The sequence below is a fragment of the Tenrec ecaudatus genome, chromosome 4, assembly GCF_050624435.1.
Source record: "Tenrec ecaudatus isolate mTenEca1 chromosome 4, mTenEca1.hap1, whole genome shotgun sequence".
NCBI lineage: Eukaryota > Metazoa > Chordata > Mammalia > Afrosoricida > Tenrecidae > Tenrec > Tenrec ecaudatus.
The window spans coordinates 86,115,301-86,133,087 of NC_134533.1; the positions used below are offsets into that span (position 1 = coordinate 86,115,301).

At 38.3% G+C, this 17,787-nt stretch overlaps 1 protein-coding gene across 3 annotated transcripts in view; it reads right to left on the minus strand.

The window, feature by feature from the left end:
• The window catches only part of GRM5 (glutamate metabotropic receptor 5), a 489,044-nt gene that overhangs the window by 469,642 nt on the left and 1,615 nt on the right, over positions 1-17,787 (minus strand). The window lies entirely within an intron of this gene.

Below are 17,787 nucleotides of genomic sequence, written 5' to 3' on the forward strand. Positions count from 1 at the left end.
TGCCTGCTTCAAGTCATGGTACTTCATTCATCTCCTGCTGGACACGCCACCGCTGGACAGCGAACACACACCGCTGCTGGACAATGAACACAGAAGACTGAAGATGAATTGATGCATGTGAATTACGGTGTTAGCAAAGAAAACCAAATGCATCACCCGCTGCAAGAAGAAATCTGTTATAGAAGAGTACAGTGAGGGCGCGTCTCAGAAGTCTAACTGATTAGATTCTGCCCACGTATGTTGACATGTTATCTTTTTATTTATTTTTTGACATGTTATCTTTTATAGGTTGGTAGGTAGCTTGAAAGGAGGGGTCATTTCTTATAGAAGGGCAATATGCCTGCTAAATAGGGAGTTCGTGAAAAAGGAGAAAGAACATCTGAATGGACGCAATGACCAAGCAGTGGATCCACACATAGCAACAATGGAGAGGATGACCCAGGACCACACAGTGTCTCATGCGACTGTCCCCTGGGCCTCTGTGAATTGGAACCAACTCAATGGCACCTAACAACTATGCAGTGATTGGAACCAGATTAAGACACAAAAATGGTGTCCACTTTATGAGATGTAACATACTGACTTGAAAAACTGTTCATGTCATAGTTTTGTTTTGTTTTCTTTTAAAATTAAGCTCAAACTAATATGCTCAGAGTTGAATTTGTGGGTAAGATATTGCTTAACTAATTAGTAAGTGAGAAAGAGAAAACTGGTTTGGGAAAATTAAAGCGTACAAGGTGGGATGTGGTAAATGGAATCGATAACAGCAGTTACTTTATGAAGGAAATTGGGGGGGGGAGGGTCAGTGTTTCCAAGGAGTGCATTATACTGATGAAGCTTTTGAATTTAGAACCTTGAGAATATCATGGCTTAATGGATTAGAATATCATGGCTTAATGGATTAGAATATCATGGCTTAATGGATTAGGTTTTGGGCCTTAGAATGTAAAATGAAAATTTTCTCTGCCATACTGGAGTCTTGAAAAGCTTATTTGTTTTCTCTGTGTCTTGGTTTTCTAGATTCCTAGATGATGGCAAGAGGAGAAGTGGCCGTGCAAGGGTGAAGCATTCCACTGCTAACTCAAATCCCAGTGGTCCGAAATAAAAAGGAGATGCAGAATTAAGCATATACTTTTTAATTGTGTTTAAGCAAGATCTAAAGGACACATAACAAGATGTTACAAGTTTTATTCCTCTGGCGTATTGATGAATGTTTAACCATCATTTTCACAATGTTCTTCTCCAAATGGTACTTATTAAAAATATTTTTATTTGGAAGTTAAATAGTTTTTCTCTTTTTTCCTTCATAATAATATATTTGTTGCAGTACGTAGATACATAAAAGAAATTCCCATTTTGACAATTTCACACAGATGATTCAATGATGTTAATTATGTTCATCATACTGTGCAGCCACCCGTTAACCATTCCCAAACTCTTCCATCATCCTGAACAGAAGCTCACACATCTCATTTGTGCTTGCCCTTTTTCGTTCACTGAGGGTTGCTAAGCAGTTTTCAGCCAGAAGAATAGTAGAAAAATTTGGGTGCCCTCCAAAATGTTCATATATGTCTGTATGAAATTCACATTACTGGTGACATTTACTGAGTGCCTACTGTGTATCCCAAGGAGCCTGGGTGGTGCTGTCGAGTGAGCACTGGTTTGCTACCTGCTTCAAATCCATCAGCCACTCCATGGGAGGAACATGGGGCAGTTCCTACGAAGATTTGTAGTTCAAAATACTGCACAGAGTCGCTAGGAGCTGAAATCGACTTCGTGGCAGTGTTTGTTGGTTTTTTTTTTACTGGGTATTGTATATCATAAGTGTGTATTTATTTTAAAATATTCATTTTGTTTGCACAACATAACTTTTATATAGGTCTACTATTGTTTTCTCTTTCTGTGTCTTAAGCTCTCATCTATAAAACTGAGCTAATAATTATTCTACCCCAGGAATGATGTGAGAATTAAATGAAGTAATACCTGAAAGATACTCAGAAAAGTAGCTACCTGGGTCATGCTGTGTCAATTTTCTTTCATCATTAATACATTTGCTGTCATTATCACCTTCATCTCATTACCATGGAAACTGAGAAATGCAGTTGTTAAATAACTCAGTCATATTCTGATCTATTGAACCACAGAGTCCATCCCCCTTCAGCCCAATGATAAAATCAATAGATGAATAAAGATTTAAGGCACATATAAATACTATCACTTGTGAGACTAAGTGCACTTAGAATAAAAAGCATCTTAATATGTTGAGATTAAAGCACATACACAGTGATAGAAGTTAACAATTTTGAACCCTTGCTGTACACTAGGTATTGTGCTAAATTAATAATCAGAGCTTCCCATGTTCCCAAAACCTTTATAAGCACCCTCTTTCTGAAATGTTTTAAGATGCAGTTACCCAGGTCTGCTTTCCTTCAATGTCTGAACTCTTTCTGAACGACTCTCCTGCACTCCCATCAGTCATGCTCACAGGTGATTTCTCCATCAGACACACTAACATTGTTTGCTCTGATGGGCACGATCTAGAAGGCGCATAGCTTCTTCTGCCAACCACTCTGAATCGAATCTGTGTTTTATTGTGGTTGAACATAATTATTAAAATATCATTGACTAGCCCCCTAACTTCATAGGACTATGTTAATATGTCATAAGGAAAGCTGAAATCCTAGCCCAAGAATACAGACTTAGGCACATGGTGAATGTTCATTTAGTAGCTGATTACTCCATCAGGCAACTTTAGATTCACAAAGTACATTATCTCATTATTCAATTGACCATCATAACCAAACAGCACAGAGAGAGCAGATTCAGCCACCTGTTATCTTGTACCGAGGATCTGTGCACTCTCAGGGGATGAGGAAGCTGTCCAGTCATCTTAGAGGAAAGCAGAGGTGACCTCTTAATTCCACACTGACCCCTCTCTGCCATGGCCTCAGACCCAGAGCAGCTGGAGCGCTGCGAGGATCAGAGACCAAGTTTTGCAGAGTTATGTCACTTCAGGATGTATTTCTTTGCGTTCTCAGGAGTGGTTAAGATTAACTGCAATGGACTATTTTTTCTTCTATCTGAATCAAATTATTTGTATTATCATTGCCTTAGAGCCTTTCAACTTTCTAATCATATGTAATAGCTTTCAAGATATAAATACTGATGGATATGAAGGTAAAACCAAAGAGACATAGGCATTTAGGCTAGAGACATGTCTTTCTAATAAACCGAAACTACTATCCTCAAAGAAAGTCACCAAACAGTGCAGCCTCCCTCAAGGAAGGTGCTCTCCAAGTCACTGAACCTAACTCATAAGCCATTCATTGTTCTGATTTTTCATAACAACAGTTAAAGTGGGTGTGAAGCTCAGAAATAACTAAAGGAAGAGGGAAAGGGTTGAGACTGTCAAACTCAGAACTAGGCCTGAAATTATGTACAATTTCACTTAAAGAATGCTAAGTTCATACCAGGAAAATGTACTACAGTTTAAAGGGATATAATGTATTTATTAATTTAATTTTCCTAGAGTCCCACATCGATAATTTGATAATTATCAGAAGTCTAAGTATTCCATGAAGATAAATTATATCAATTTGGCTAAAGAAATCAAATAGTGGTTCTAGTGCATTGTTTGATGTTGTCTAGAATATTTATTATATATCTATGATGAAGGGGGAAAAGCTTTAATTTTTTTTCAATCCTTCAATGGCACCTAACTTAGACTGCCTATATTTAAGAGAACAGACTTAGCGATTTAATACTCTCTCTGCAAAACCAAAACCCACCTCACTGCCAGAGTCAATACTGACTCATGGTGGCCTTATCTCACAGAGCATCAAATGGCATGAAGAAAAAGAATATCTAGCTTCTCTGTGACTATAACTCATGTGAGTGTAGTGAGTTAGGCATTGGGGTGCTAACCTGCTAAGGGCAAGTTCAGCAGTTCTAGCCTACCAGCTGCTTCACTGGACAAAGATGGGGTTTCTGATACTATGAAGATGTACTGTCTCAGAAGCCCAATGGGGTGGTTTTATTCTGCCCTATGAGGTTGCTATGAGTGAGAATTGATTTGGTGGCAGTGAGGCAAGAATAACATCATATTGAACCAAATAGTAACATATTCCTTCTTCCTCCCCCAACCTCAACATGCACACAGTAAATATATCCCTATTCATCTCAGTTATGTAGTAATCTTCTTAAAGTATCACATATTTCATTTGCATTATTTTGTGAGAATTTATAAGCAAGTTTTCTTATAAAAATAACCAAAATCTCCATAAAATTCTATAGTAAACCAATTTTTCTTTCTTGAAATCTAGTTGCTTAATATAATCATATTTGTTTTTTTTCTTTATGAGTAAATGATGAATTAGTATAAACTCATGGCTTGATTTGTATCTGAGGATAAGTTTGTTTTAAAAAGTACTTCCATCTTCCTTTTGTTTATCATTTATTACAGAGCCTGAAACATAGTAGACTCCCAGCAAACATTTTAAATGAATTAACCTGTTGTAGCATAATATGTCTCTTAACTCTAGTTAGGTTCCTTTCATGTATTTCATCAAAAATTCTTAGATCGTTGTGAAAAATGTTCTCCCGAATCATAAAAATGTAGCTGTCAAGTTTTCAAGCATTTTCATACAATGTGGAAAATGAAAATAATTCCTAATTCCAAACCCTGGCGGGGGGGGGGGTTGTCATTATTTTAATTATAAGAGGGTTACTCTTATCAATTTTAAACAAATGCAAATTCATATAATTAATCATGACAGCCTGATGCTTGGGCACATATTCTTTTCCTGTTTTCTCTTCTTAAAGTGAAATCTGGAGTTTTTCAATTAAACATAATAGAAATTAGCGGTTGTTGATATACTTTCCTCTGAATATAAAATTAAAACCAATTTTGCTTATACTCAAGGAAATAAATGAACTAATTAGGGATTTTTTTTCAATACAACTAAGCTTGATTACAAATAATAAAAAAGGAGGTCTTGTGTAATGTTTCCTTTTTTGGTGACTTGATATAGTTTATCCTTTTTCAAGTCACTTCAATAAAACATGAATTAATAGCTTCATTTGTGATCAAAACTATGTTTTAAATTTCATGAAGTGTGACTTAAAATAGCATGATATTTCCATATGTCTAACTTAATAATTTTTAGTTATCAAGCTGCTCTAAGCAATACAGCACACTCATAACAATAGTTATTAACAGTTTTCCTAATAATTAATAATAATCAGTGCTTTAATTAATTTAATTAAGGAGAAGCAAAGGTTGAAGCTCTAAACTTCTTTGTCTGGTTGGCGAAAACCAGATAAATTACATTTGAAAGGATATTATGTAACCAAAGAACTAAGAGCAGTATAGCTGCAGAAACTGTCAAAGGTAGAAAGTGTTTGGTGTTTTTTTAGACCTCGGAGAGGACATGCATTGCTCACCGGTTTCAGTCTACTCTACCTCAGAGACACCCTTTAGGACACAATCGAGCTGCACCGTTTGGTTTTGAACCAGTAAATGTTTACAGGAGCAGAGTCTCATCTTTCCCCCATAGAGCAGCTGGTGGTTTTGAACTTCTGATCTTGAGGTTAGTAGGCCAATTTGTGACTCACTATGCCACCAGTGTCAGATATCATTTTCCTCCTATTTGTACTTAATCTGTTTTTCACTGATGCAGGGGTTGTATCTTACTTTCCACTGGATATTAACAATAACAAGGAAGCCGCAGTGTGAAAATGGTGTGTTATCACTTCATAAATTACAAAGAACCTTTAGAGCTTCCGGAACACAGTACATAGTCTATAAATAGCTGTGGCGAGTGTTCGTGGTCTCCTGTGGGAGTACAAAGGCATAACTGCTCCACGGCTAACCGTAAGGTCGGAAGTTTGAGTCAGCCCGAATCACCCTGGAAGATTTGCGATCTGCTTCCACCGTGCAGCCATTGAGACTCCTGCTCCAGCACATCCAAGGGAGAGTTCACTCACGCAACGACAACTGGTTTGTATTGTTTATCTATGGTGATATTCTTTCATAAAAGTTGCTCATGCTTGTTGAAAAGCCTAAAATAACTGTAGCATTATGCGTCTCTCTTGAATTGCCCTCTGCCAAATCTTCCCCACCCCAAATGCACCTACATAGAAAAGGTCACCATATTAATAGTTTCCAAAACCAAATGCACAGCCATGAAGTAGATGCCTGCCCATAGGGACCGCCCTGTGGGTTTTCTGAGACTGTAACAGTTTGCAGGGCCAGAAAACCCCACGTTGCTTCCACGGAGCGGCTGGTGGTTTGCATCTGGCAAACATGTGGCTCACAGTCCAAGGCAGAAGCTCTGTACCATCAGAGCTCCTCAGGTTAATAGTTAAGATTTAAAAATTCACAGACTTTCCATAATTTGCTACACCTTATACTTCTTTTTTAAAAAATTGGATTAACATTCTGATTACTACAAAGTTATCTTTCCTGGCTTTAGCTGAGCTAGAATAGCCAAAACACTGAGATGATTGAACCGACAGGGAACGAATGGGTTGGGATAAAAAAACACACCATGCCCCTCAGTGGTCGAGCTGACCACTGTGCTCCCCATTCATTCCAGCAGGGCCCAACCAGCCTATCAGGTTTCACCAGCAAAGTATTAAGACATTCCATGAATCACACCTTTTAGTCAATATAACAAGGCTTTAAACGTTTGGTAAAAACATTGTTATCTAAAAGGAACAAAGGCCCACCTAATTAAATCTTCAAGACATACCAATATTAAGTCTAGTTTTTTTTTTTACTTGGGGAGGGTTTTCGTAGTGGTAAGATGTTTCTTTTTTCACCCAAGGGATTTTGTAAATAAAGTTTCACTTACATGATTCTATAGGTATGGATTTTGGTAGATTTTTAAAAAGCTGTTTAATTAATTATTGGATCCTTTCTTTGATTGAAAAGCTCATGTCTTACATGTTTACCCCTCATTTTACTTGAGGTGATCTATTCCCTGAGATGCGCAAAAGGATAGCATCCCTCTAACTACAGGGAGATACTATGTTGCTTAAGCACCGTTTAGAATAGCTTTCAGCGAGTGTAAAATAAAGTCAAATGTACAAATGTCTTTATGCATCTACACATACACAAAGAACCAACAATATCCAGAATGGTCCTTGGGCATACACTCTGGGTTAACCAAGTTCTGATTCAGTTATGACTAAGTAGAATCTCCCAATCTTTGGAAAAGCTCTGTTCTAATGCGGAGGAGGTGATGTACCATGGTGCCAAGTGTTCTTTTCTGCGTAATGAACCAACTACAGGAAGATTCATGTGTTCAAAGTCGCCAGTGCTGTTTATACAACAAAATAGCTGTCAAACATGTCAAACTTGATGTCCATTAAAATTTAGTTATTCTTCTCACTAATAATTCAAAACAGAAACAAAACCCCAAGAACCAAATTATATATATATATATATATATATATATATATATATATATATATATATATATAGCAATGCAAGCAATTATTGAGTTTCGTCTTCTAGATAAGAATACCAAGTTAGTCTCTCTTCATAAAACACAATTACAAATGGTGGGCCTTTCATGTTTGCCTCTTTTGCCAGCACCAAGCCGGCCTCATGTGAATCATCTCATTTCATGGGACACATGAATGCTCCACTGCTGTCTATCTGTGGCCTCAGCTACTCACTCAGGGTCATGAGCTCGGGCAAAGACCCTTGCTTTTTCAGCAGCATCTCTTTTCTCCTTTGACTTGCTGTCATCCAACTCACTGTCAGATACTTTCTTTTTCTTTTTTTAAAAATCATTTTAATTGAGAGCATTTACAATGCTTGTTGCACTCCATATATCAATTGTATCAGGCATATTTGTACATATGTTGCCATCATTCTTTTCTAGACATGTACTTTCTATTGAGCCCTTGGTACCAGCTCCTCTTTATTGCACACTCCCCACCCTCGTCACCCCTTGATAGATGATAAATTAGTATTTCCATGTCTCACACTGTCCACTGTCTCCATTCCCCCATGGTTTCCATGGTTCTTTCCTCTGGAGGGGTGTTGGTGGTTGTGTGATCAGTTTCCCCTTCTTCCTCTCCTCACCCCGCCCCCCTTCAGCCTTCCCATCTGGTATCTCTCTTCCCATTCCTGCTCCTGGGTTGCATGTGTCATGAACTCTTATCTCTTTTCTACGGCTGTGTATATGCCCTGGTCTAGTCCAAAGTGAGAGGCATCACTGGGGTCATGGTGGTAGGGGTGGGGAAGCCTTAAGGATCCAGAGAAATATTGAGTGTTTCATCGGTGCTATACTGCACCCTGGTTGATTCATCCCTTCCCTGTAACTCCTCTGTGGGGGAGTTTGTCTACAAATGGGCTTTGGGCATCTGCTCTGATCCCTCTCATTCTTAACCATATGGTTTTGTTTTTTTGATTGTTAAGGGTCTTCTGATGCCTGTTACCTGGTCCCAATGACACCTCATGCTCACACAGGCTGGTGTGTTTCTTCCATGTGGGCTTGCTGTTTCTCTGCTAGATAGCTGCTTGTTTCACTTCAAGCCTTTAAGACCCGAGGCACTTTATCTCTTAATAGCCAGGCACCATCTGTCTTCTTCACCACATTTGCTTATGTACCCATTTTGCCTTCAGCGATTGTGTTAGGAGGGTGAGCATCCCAGATTGCCAATTTATTAGAACAATGTGTTGTACTAAGGGAGGATATGAGCAGAGGGCTAAAGTCCATCCACTACTCCAGCATATTGCCATATAAATATGAACGTAGGCCAATACCTCTATTTTTATGGATTAATGTAATTTAATATGGACACCCTGTGCTTATACCTCTATCCATAGCTTTGCTTCGTAGATCATTCCTCTGTTTCCTTTTACCACCCTTCTGCCCCACCATCATGCTCACCCAACTTCTGCCTCATAGTACTTCCTCTCAGCTAGATTGCTGTTGGGCCAGCGCTCTCAGGATCTCTATATCCACCTCATTATTGTTTTTTATTCCCTAGTTGTTCCCTTGTCTATGGTGCTGCTTGCCTACTGCACCTTTCCCTTGGTCCCCTTCTCCTCCAAAGTGTACCCAGGACCGTTGGTCCTGTAGGCATACCAACAATGGCATAGACCAAATAAATAGAAAACAAATGATTGACAAAAAAGAGAGACATAAGAAGAAGAAAAAAAACAGAAACAAAAAAAACCACAACAACAAAGTAAAAAATTATGCATGCTTCCAGGTCTCTCCGCTGACCTTTATGACTATCTCCCCACTGGTCCTGGGGGATTTCTGGGAAATGCCCCTCCTAGCCTGGTCTATTTTGGGGGGTTCTTTAGAGGCTTTCTGGCTTGGATTTGCTCCTGTAACTGATCTGTTGTGTTTCCTTCATGGTGCACCCCGCTGCAGGGGGCTCAGGCCACACTTCCTCCCTCTGTGTGTTCCCAGTATTGTCCTCTGTCACAGTCTGTTCCAGTAAGGGGACTACATGTCATGAGCTGTTGGCCCCACAGTCCTCTCTGTGCCTTAGCAGCTCCATGCTGGGATGTCGTCCTCCAGGTTTGATGTGCCAATATGAGGTCTAGCCCAACTGTTACTTTCTCTGTTTCCTTCTTAGTTTGCTTCTGTGTGGGCGTGATAGGCCAGCACCTCATCCCAACCTGAAAGTTTAGTGTTGTTCTCTGTCACATGTACTTCTAGGGAAGGGGTTGGTTTGGCTGTGGTTGGGGCCGGCCCTGAAGCCCAATCTTCTCATGCATTCCTCATCATGGTTATGTTGCATGCATGGTTTGGTGCATTGTGTTGGGGTCTGTATACACACTCCCTATTGTGTAGAGTCATAACCAATACTCTCCCCCTGGGTGGGTTAGTGCCCCACTCCCCCCTGTACCATCTTATTACTACCACCCCCACCCTTTTCTCCCTCTCCCTTCCCTCCTTTCCCCTAATTTATGTTGTATTCGCATGTACCTCCTTGGGTTTGGTTTGACCTCTACCCGACTGCCTGTGCCTCAGTCCATACATTGTGAGATAAGTGGCTTTTCTTCTATACCTACTGTGCTGGTTATACTTAGCTCAGAGGATTCATGTTTTACTTGGCCTTTTGTGACTGGCTGACTTCACATAGCAAAATTTCCTCCAACTGTTCCCATGAAACGACATGTTTCATGTGATTATTAGTGCTTTTTAGGGATGCATAGTACTCCATTGTATTATGTGCCAGAGTTTACTAATCCACTCTTCTGTTGATGAAAATCTAAGTTGTTTCCAGCTCTTTGCAATTGTGAATTGTGCTGCAATAGACATAGGAGTACAGACAACTGGTTGTGGTCTATCACTTACCTCTTTTGGGTGTATGTCCAGTAGAGGGATAGCTGGGTCATAAGGTAGATCAATTTCTATTTGTTTTAGATATCGCCAGAGGCTGTACATATCTACATGACCACCAGCAGTGGAGAAGAGTTCCTGTCTCACCATATCCCCTCAAACATTTGTTGCTCTGTTATTTTCTGATTTGGACTAACTAGAAGGGTGTTAGATGGTAGGTATCTCCTGGTTGTTTTAATTTGCATTTCTCTGACAGCTAATGATCAAGAGCATTTTCTCATATATTTCTTGTCCATGTAGGTCCTAGTAAAGCCATTTTTGAGTTCTTTTACCCACTTCCTCAGGGGGTTGATATCAAGAAGGCAATTCCTTTCCCAATAGCCAAGAACAAATTTAAATGCCCAGGAATATATTTAACAAAACAAAAAAACTAAAGACTTATACAAGGAATACTATAAGCCCCTACTACAGGATACCAAAAGGGACCTCCACAAATGGAAGAACAGCTGATGCTCATGGATTGGAAGACTCAACATAGTAAATATGACACAATCTTACCCAAAGCACTTTATAAGTTTAACATTATTCTGATAGAAATACCAACAACCTTCTTCAAGGAACTGAAAAAAATTGACCACCAATTTCATAAGGATGGGGAAGATGCCCAGAATTAGCAGAGAACTCCTCAAGAAGGACAAAGTCGAAGGACTAGCTTTACCTGATTTTAATACCTACTACACAGCCACGGTGATCAAAACAGTGTGGTACTGGCATAATGATGGATAGTCAGACCAGTAGAAAAGAACAGAAAGCCCAGAAGTAAAATCAACAGCATATAGACAACTGATCTTAGGTAAGGGCACCAAAATCATCAAGTGGGAGGAGGATGCCCTCTTTAACAAATGGTGCTGGAAACAATGGATATCTATATGTAAAAAAAAAAAAAAAAAGAAACAAGATGTACATCTCACCTCATGCACAAGAACAAACTCAAGGTGGATCACAGACCTAGAAGTAAAACCCCAAACTATCAGGATACCATCAATGAAGAAATCGGGACAAACCTAAGAACCTTGGTCCAGGGAATACATAGACTAACTGCAATAGGGAAAGGTACACACACAGATGAACCTGAAATTGACAAGTGGGATCTGCTAAGGATAAAACACCTGTGTGTTTCAAAAGACTTTACCAGGAGGATAACAAGGCAACCACAGACTGGGAGAGGCTTTTTAGCAATGACAGAACAGACAAAGGGTTTGTTACTAAAATCTACCATACCCTCATGGTCTGCAAAAAGATGTTCTTTTTGTACCATCTTTGTATTTATCAGCTTATTGAGAATTTGGAAATGCTTCAATTCATTCTGGACCATCTAGATTTTCTCCAGATTCTCAAGTAATATCATCATCTGTAAATCACTTCTGCTTTAGAAAAAAACCCCACCTTCCCATTCACAACACATCAGTCCAGTACTTTTTCTCCCACACATTATTCAGGTTCAGCTTCTTTCACTTATTTACTCTTTCTATTCTATGTCTTTCCCATTTTTTGAAATGTAATTTTATTGGAAGGCATTTCTTTTCTTGCAGACTTGAAGAGCTATTATTCACCACCGCCTGGCTGCTCCGGGTCATGGGTCTGCAGCATCTCAGAACCTGTTTCACCCCAGCTGCAGCCACAACCACAGGGTAGAGATGGGTGTGGGGGTGTTGGGGGCCTACACCATATCCTTCTCAAGTCATCTTAGAGCTCGGGGGACTTTAGTGTAGATTCAAGTCATAATTATGACAAAACTCAAAATTATGAAAAACATAGAAAGCTTAGCTTCAAATGACTAGAACTCACTGTTTGTCTGTTTGCCTTCATTTTGGGCCCTATTTTACCCCTCTGCAGGATTGATCACTTTTCTACTAAATACTATATTCCATTCACTAGTCAATTTTAACTAGACAAATCAAATTGAAGCATCATTTGTGTTTTTGGTAGTGTTTCCCTTCGTGATAAGGCAAGGCAAGTTCTTGGAAGCCATGTTTACAAGTTATTTATCAAGTAATTTCTATATGCCAAGCTTGATGCTGAGGGTTTTATGTCCTCTTCACACAATAATTCTACAGGGGAAGTATCTATCATCTTTTTTGATACACAAGGAAGTTAAATTAACTGACTTGTCTGAAATCACATAACAAGAAAAAATAAATGATTAGTATATGCACTCAAATATCATGTGCTCAAACCAGTTGCGACAGTTACTGTCAGGTTGACTCAACTGATGGAGGCCCCACATGTGTCAGAATACAATGGTGCTCCATCCAGTGTTCAGTGACTGCTGTTCTAGAAGCAGACCTTCAGGTTTGAGGCACTCAGAAGTATTTCTGTGCCCATGTCATTACTTAAATATAATAATCCAGAAGGTTCTGGCTATTTAAATTATAGCAATATCTTTGTAATAAATGGTGAATTTAATATCTTGCCTACGATATAGCTTAATTCTTATTTCATTGGACAACTCTAACTTTGCAAAAGCTCTTTCATTCCTTATCTCACTTTATCTTACCAATACTATGTGGTGTCAGCTTCACGTTATCCAAATGTGTCAGATGTAGAAGATTGTTGCTCCAATCAGAGTGTATGTATTTACAATGGGACACTCTTAGAACATTGAAAGAAGATCGTCCCTCTGTGTCTTCAAACTCACTATACAACACACCACTCAGACTTTACCATTACTTGTTCTTAAAAACCACAAAGTAATCTTGTGGGTGCTATAAAAGCACTGCATTATATTATAGGCATATGTGTGCGAATGAGAGATTAGAAGTGGTTTATGATAAATATAAACTTTTAAGTATGCCAAAATTGCAGTCACGATCTTTTGAAATTTGTTCTTTAATGTACTGTATTGAAATTTATTACTTTTTTAATTTTCTCAGGCTTAAATAAAACTCAAACTGGAAACTTTCCCCCTCCCTCCTGGTCTAGGAAGTAGGATATCTGTAGGATATCTTATGTTTGATTTTGTGCTATCCTGATATTTAATTAATATTCCAATAATATATAAATTACTCATATATGTCTAAAAGACCTCCATTGTTTCATAACACAGTGGAGGTTGCTGTTTTTGTTTTTTTGATAAGACTTAAAAATTTTGTACCAAGAGAGAAGAACCAATGATATTTCTACAAAATAATAGAACTGTGCATGTGAGTTATATTTATCTAGCTAAACATAGTAATATATTAGCAACATTGAAAGGAAAAATAGAGTAAGTTAAATATAACTCTTTTTTAACCACAAGAAATGCATTTCAAACTTAAATTTACTAGCCACATATGGCTATATGCAACTAAAATAAAAGTTGCTAAAACAATTTGTACAGTTACTTGCATGTGATAGGCTTTGATATTTATATTATAGTTTATCCAATTTTACTCTACTCTGTATCAAATTCTGGTCTCAACCAACAAAAAATGGCTTTACACATGATTTAAGGATTATGACATACAGCTTGAACCTCCTCTTAAAAAACGTGTGTATGTGTTCATGTATGTGTGTGTTCATGTGTGTGTTCATGTGTGTGTTCATGTGTGTCTGCACACGTGCATGTGCGGGTGTGTTCATGTGTGAGTTCTTGTGTGTGTTTTCATGTGTGTGTTCATGTGTGTGTGTGTGTGTGTGTGTGTGTGACAGCAATGCTAAGTGAAAGACAGCATCACTGAGTTGAACTCTGCCTTTGAAAGTTCCATAAAATGAATGTAATGATCCCACTCATGCTGAGAAATCTCTCCAATCTAACATTTGGTTAAACCAATAAGTCATTCTGGAGCATTAGCGCCTGTGCCAAAAATGAGATTTCATAACTCCTAAATGAATTCCAAAGAATACTCTTTTATACATAAGGCTACATCATTTAACAATATGTCCTCCTGCTTTTAAAAAATATGTACCATACTGCTTCCTCCTATAATTACCATTTGAAATACTGAGTGTGGAGTCTGCCATGGAGATGGGAATAGAAACAACCAAGCACAGTCTCTACTTCTCACCAGACTGAAAAAGAAAAAAATCCCTTGTGAGGTCAACTTGTCGCACGTCTCCTCCTTAATTTATTTCCTTTTTAACTGAAATTAATTCCTGTCTTGGGAAAAGGGAACGGTACTGCTGTCAACGATGAATAAGAAGACACATGAAACATGCTCAAAAGATTCCCTCCGGTAGAACCAAGGAGGGTTTCTGGTTTTATTTGTCTCTGGGTGGGAGAAAAGAACCAAGAGATGTGCACTCCACGCTTCCTCAGAGTCGCAGCTACTCTCGGGCCAAAGGGAGACTATATGGACATATTTGTATTTCAAGTGACCTGACCTTGAGCTCCGATTCTTAGCTTGCCACTAACTTAGCTGTAATATTTGAGGGAAATGACTTTTTCATATATATTTTCTACACTATCAGCCTTGGATTCATAACCAATGCTTGCGGAAACAGCAGTCAAGAGATCAAATGACACATTACCTTGGGTAAATCTGCATAAGACCTAATTAAAGTGTTGAAAAAACTCATTCATTCAAAAGTCTTTGAGCACCTAATATGTGACAAGCACCTTTAACTTTTATTTCAACCAGAGGAAAAAATATTATGAATAGGGAAAACCTTTAAACTGACCTTAAAATATAATATATGGATCCCTAATGGCAGAGTGGCCAAGCACTTAACTGGTCACTGAAATTTCAGTGGTTTGGACCCAGCAACTATTTCGTGGGGAATCCAACCAACCTGCGGATCTGACCCTGCCAGATTCTCTCACTGCCACTGAGTGGATGCTGGCTCACAGCCATCCTGCAGGACAGGGTAGAACGGCCCCAGTGGCTCTTTGTGACAGTCACTCCTAAGAGAAGCTGGTGGTTTGGAGCTGCTGACCTTAAGGTTAGCAGCCCAAGGTGTAAGCACGACCCTGTAAAGATTACAAGCCTAGGAACCACCAGGATGCTGTTCTACTCTGTCCTGTTGACTCAAGAACAAACAAGAACAACACGCCATCTAATGTCTAGTCTCATGAGAACGGATGGACCACTTGAGGTGTTTCTTCTTTCCCACACCATTCAGTGTGATTTTTGCACCATTTAAATATCAGTACCGCTAGTGTCTACCAATCCATTTAATTTTTTTTATTCTGACATCTAAATAAAGGCGATGAGTTCCACTTTCTTAAAGAAGAAATTAGAGTCTAAAGTCAATGAGATGCATATGTTAATTATGGACATCTATTCTTGAATATTATATTTTGAAATCTGTTCTGGTGAATTCTGGTGTTCTCACTCAAATATCTCTGCTGGTTTTACCAATACATTTTCTATTGCCTTGTTTTAGTAACCACAAATAGAATGCTTATTTAATTATACATTGAAAAAGGTAATATAACAATTTCCCATGTATGTATGTAATCATTGTGCATGAAAAATGAGCCTCTACCATTCCATTTCATAATCTAGCTATATAGAAGCTCTTCCTAGAACGAGTAATTATGATTAGTTTTATTTTTCCAGAGGTTCTTCTACGAATATCCTGGCAAAAGATTTTTTACGTAAACCCCCACCATATTTTTTTTATATAAATGATTACCCATGTTATAAATAGAATGACACCTTCCTTTTTTGACTTAAAAAGATCTTGGAGATAATTTTATCTCCAAAATTCTGAAGATGATTCAGTCATCTAAGTACTATGTCATAATCAGTTGAATGTATGCATCACAGATTATTGTATAGACTAATAAGGTGTGTACCTTCCTATTAAAATAAAAGTTTGAGCTTAAAAGAAGCCGGTGATCATGATCACGATGTCCTTGGATTTAGTGTCTCCTCCCATATTGTGACCCTACTCTCCAGAAACTACAGGGATGCCCCATATGAAATCTTTGGCTTCTTTACTTGGAGTAAACCCAAACACATTTTATCTTTGACCTTTTGCAAAAATACTTTATACTTTTTTGCCTCTTCAGATTCCCGCATGCTTTTCACTAGAATCCTACCCCCTCTTAATTTTTACCAATTTTCAGTTTTCTCCCGAGCACAATTCAATGTTATGATTCCATTTGTTCATTTAACTTCCTCCTATGGCCCTCAGGATGTGATTTCTTTCTCTTTTGATTTCAATTAGAAATTTATTTGAAACTTTAGGTTATCCTGGATTATATATGACATAAGTAATGATATGATCAATTTCTTTTAAAAGATCTCATCTCTTTTAAAATATTGAAAATTCCTTGAGGATAACTAGTGTGTGAAAAATACGATTGCCCTCCATGGTTCTACCAGAGAGTCTAGTATAAAGTTGTGACTAATAAATGTGTTGGATAAATAAATATAACCTTATGGTACAATTCCATTAGATTCTATTAAATTATGTTAATACATTGAACTAGAGGTCAATGTCTGTACTGTTTTATATCACTGCTTGGTTGTAAGAGCCAACAAAAAAGTGAAAGCCTAAGAAAAATATCACACCATTACAAAAGCTCTCAACTATATACTGAGTTCAAAATCTCTATATATCAGTATCATTCTAAGTATACCATTAATTTATAAAATGAGGAGCTGATACCAAGGGCTCAAGTAGAAATCAAATATTTTGAGGTAGAAAGACCTTGATCCACTGCATATGTCCATTTTATATTTGTGCTATATGGAAATTATTAGTAAGACTGTCTATGTAATTAACATCTTGGTATTATGCTACCTTCATAATGAAAATGTTGTTATATCTGATGGTTATTGACTCCCAATTTCTGAAGTAGGCCCTTCTTTGCCTTGTCAGTAATTTCCTAATAGCTCAAGCCAACACAATCAAATGTTTTTGGACCACACTGAGAGTGTTATGGCAAGACTACTTAAATTTTAACTACTCCTTACACTAACTTAATTAGCTATGAAAAGTGTTTTGTAATTCTTCAGCATTCTATACATGTACAGTGCCCAGAAAGAAATGCTGTCTTACAAAATGGGTAACAAGGAAGACTCATCACTTGGGTCCATTAACTTTCCTAGGTCAACGAACTCCTGTGTCAAAGGATGACAATAAAGCCTATCCTACGTACACTGGTGCAGAGAGGAACTGAAAAGACAGGGAATCCAGGACAGATGATCCCTTCAGGACCAGTGCTGAGAGTGGCAATACCGGGAGGGTGAGAGGAGAGTGGGGTGGAAAGGCAGAACCAATTACAAGGATCTACATATAACCTCCTCCCTGGGGGATGGACAACAGAAAAGTGGGTGAAGGGAGACATCAGACAGTGTAATATATGACAAAATAATAATAATTTATAAATTATCAAGGGTTCATGAGGGAGGGGGAGTAGGGAGGGAGGGGGAAAATGAGGAGCTGATACCAAGGGCTCAAGTAGAAATCAAATATTTTGAGAATGATGATGGCAACAAATGTACAAATGTGTTTGACACAATGGATGGATGTATGAATT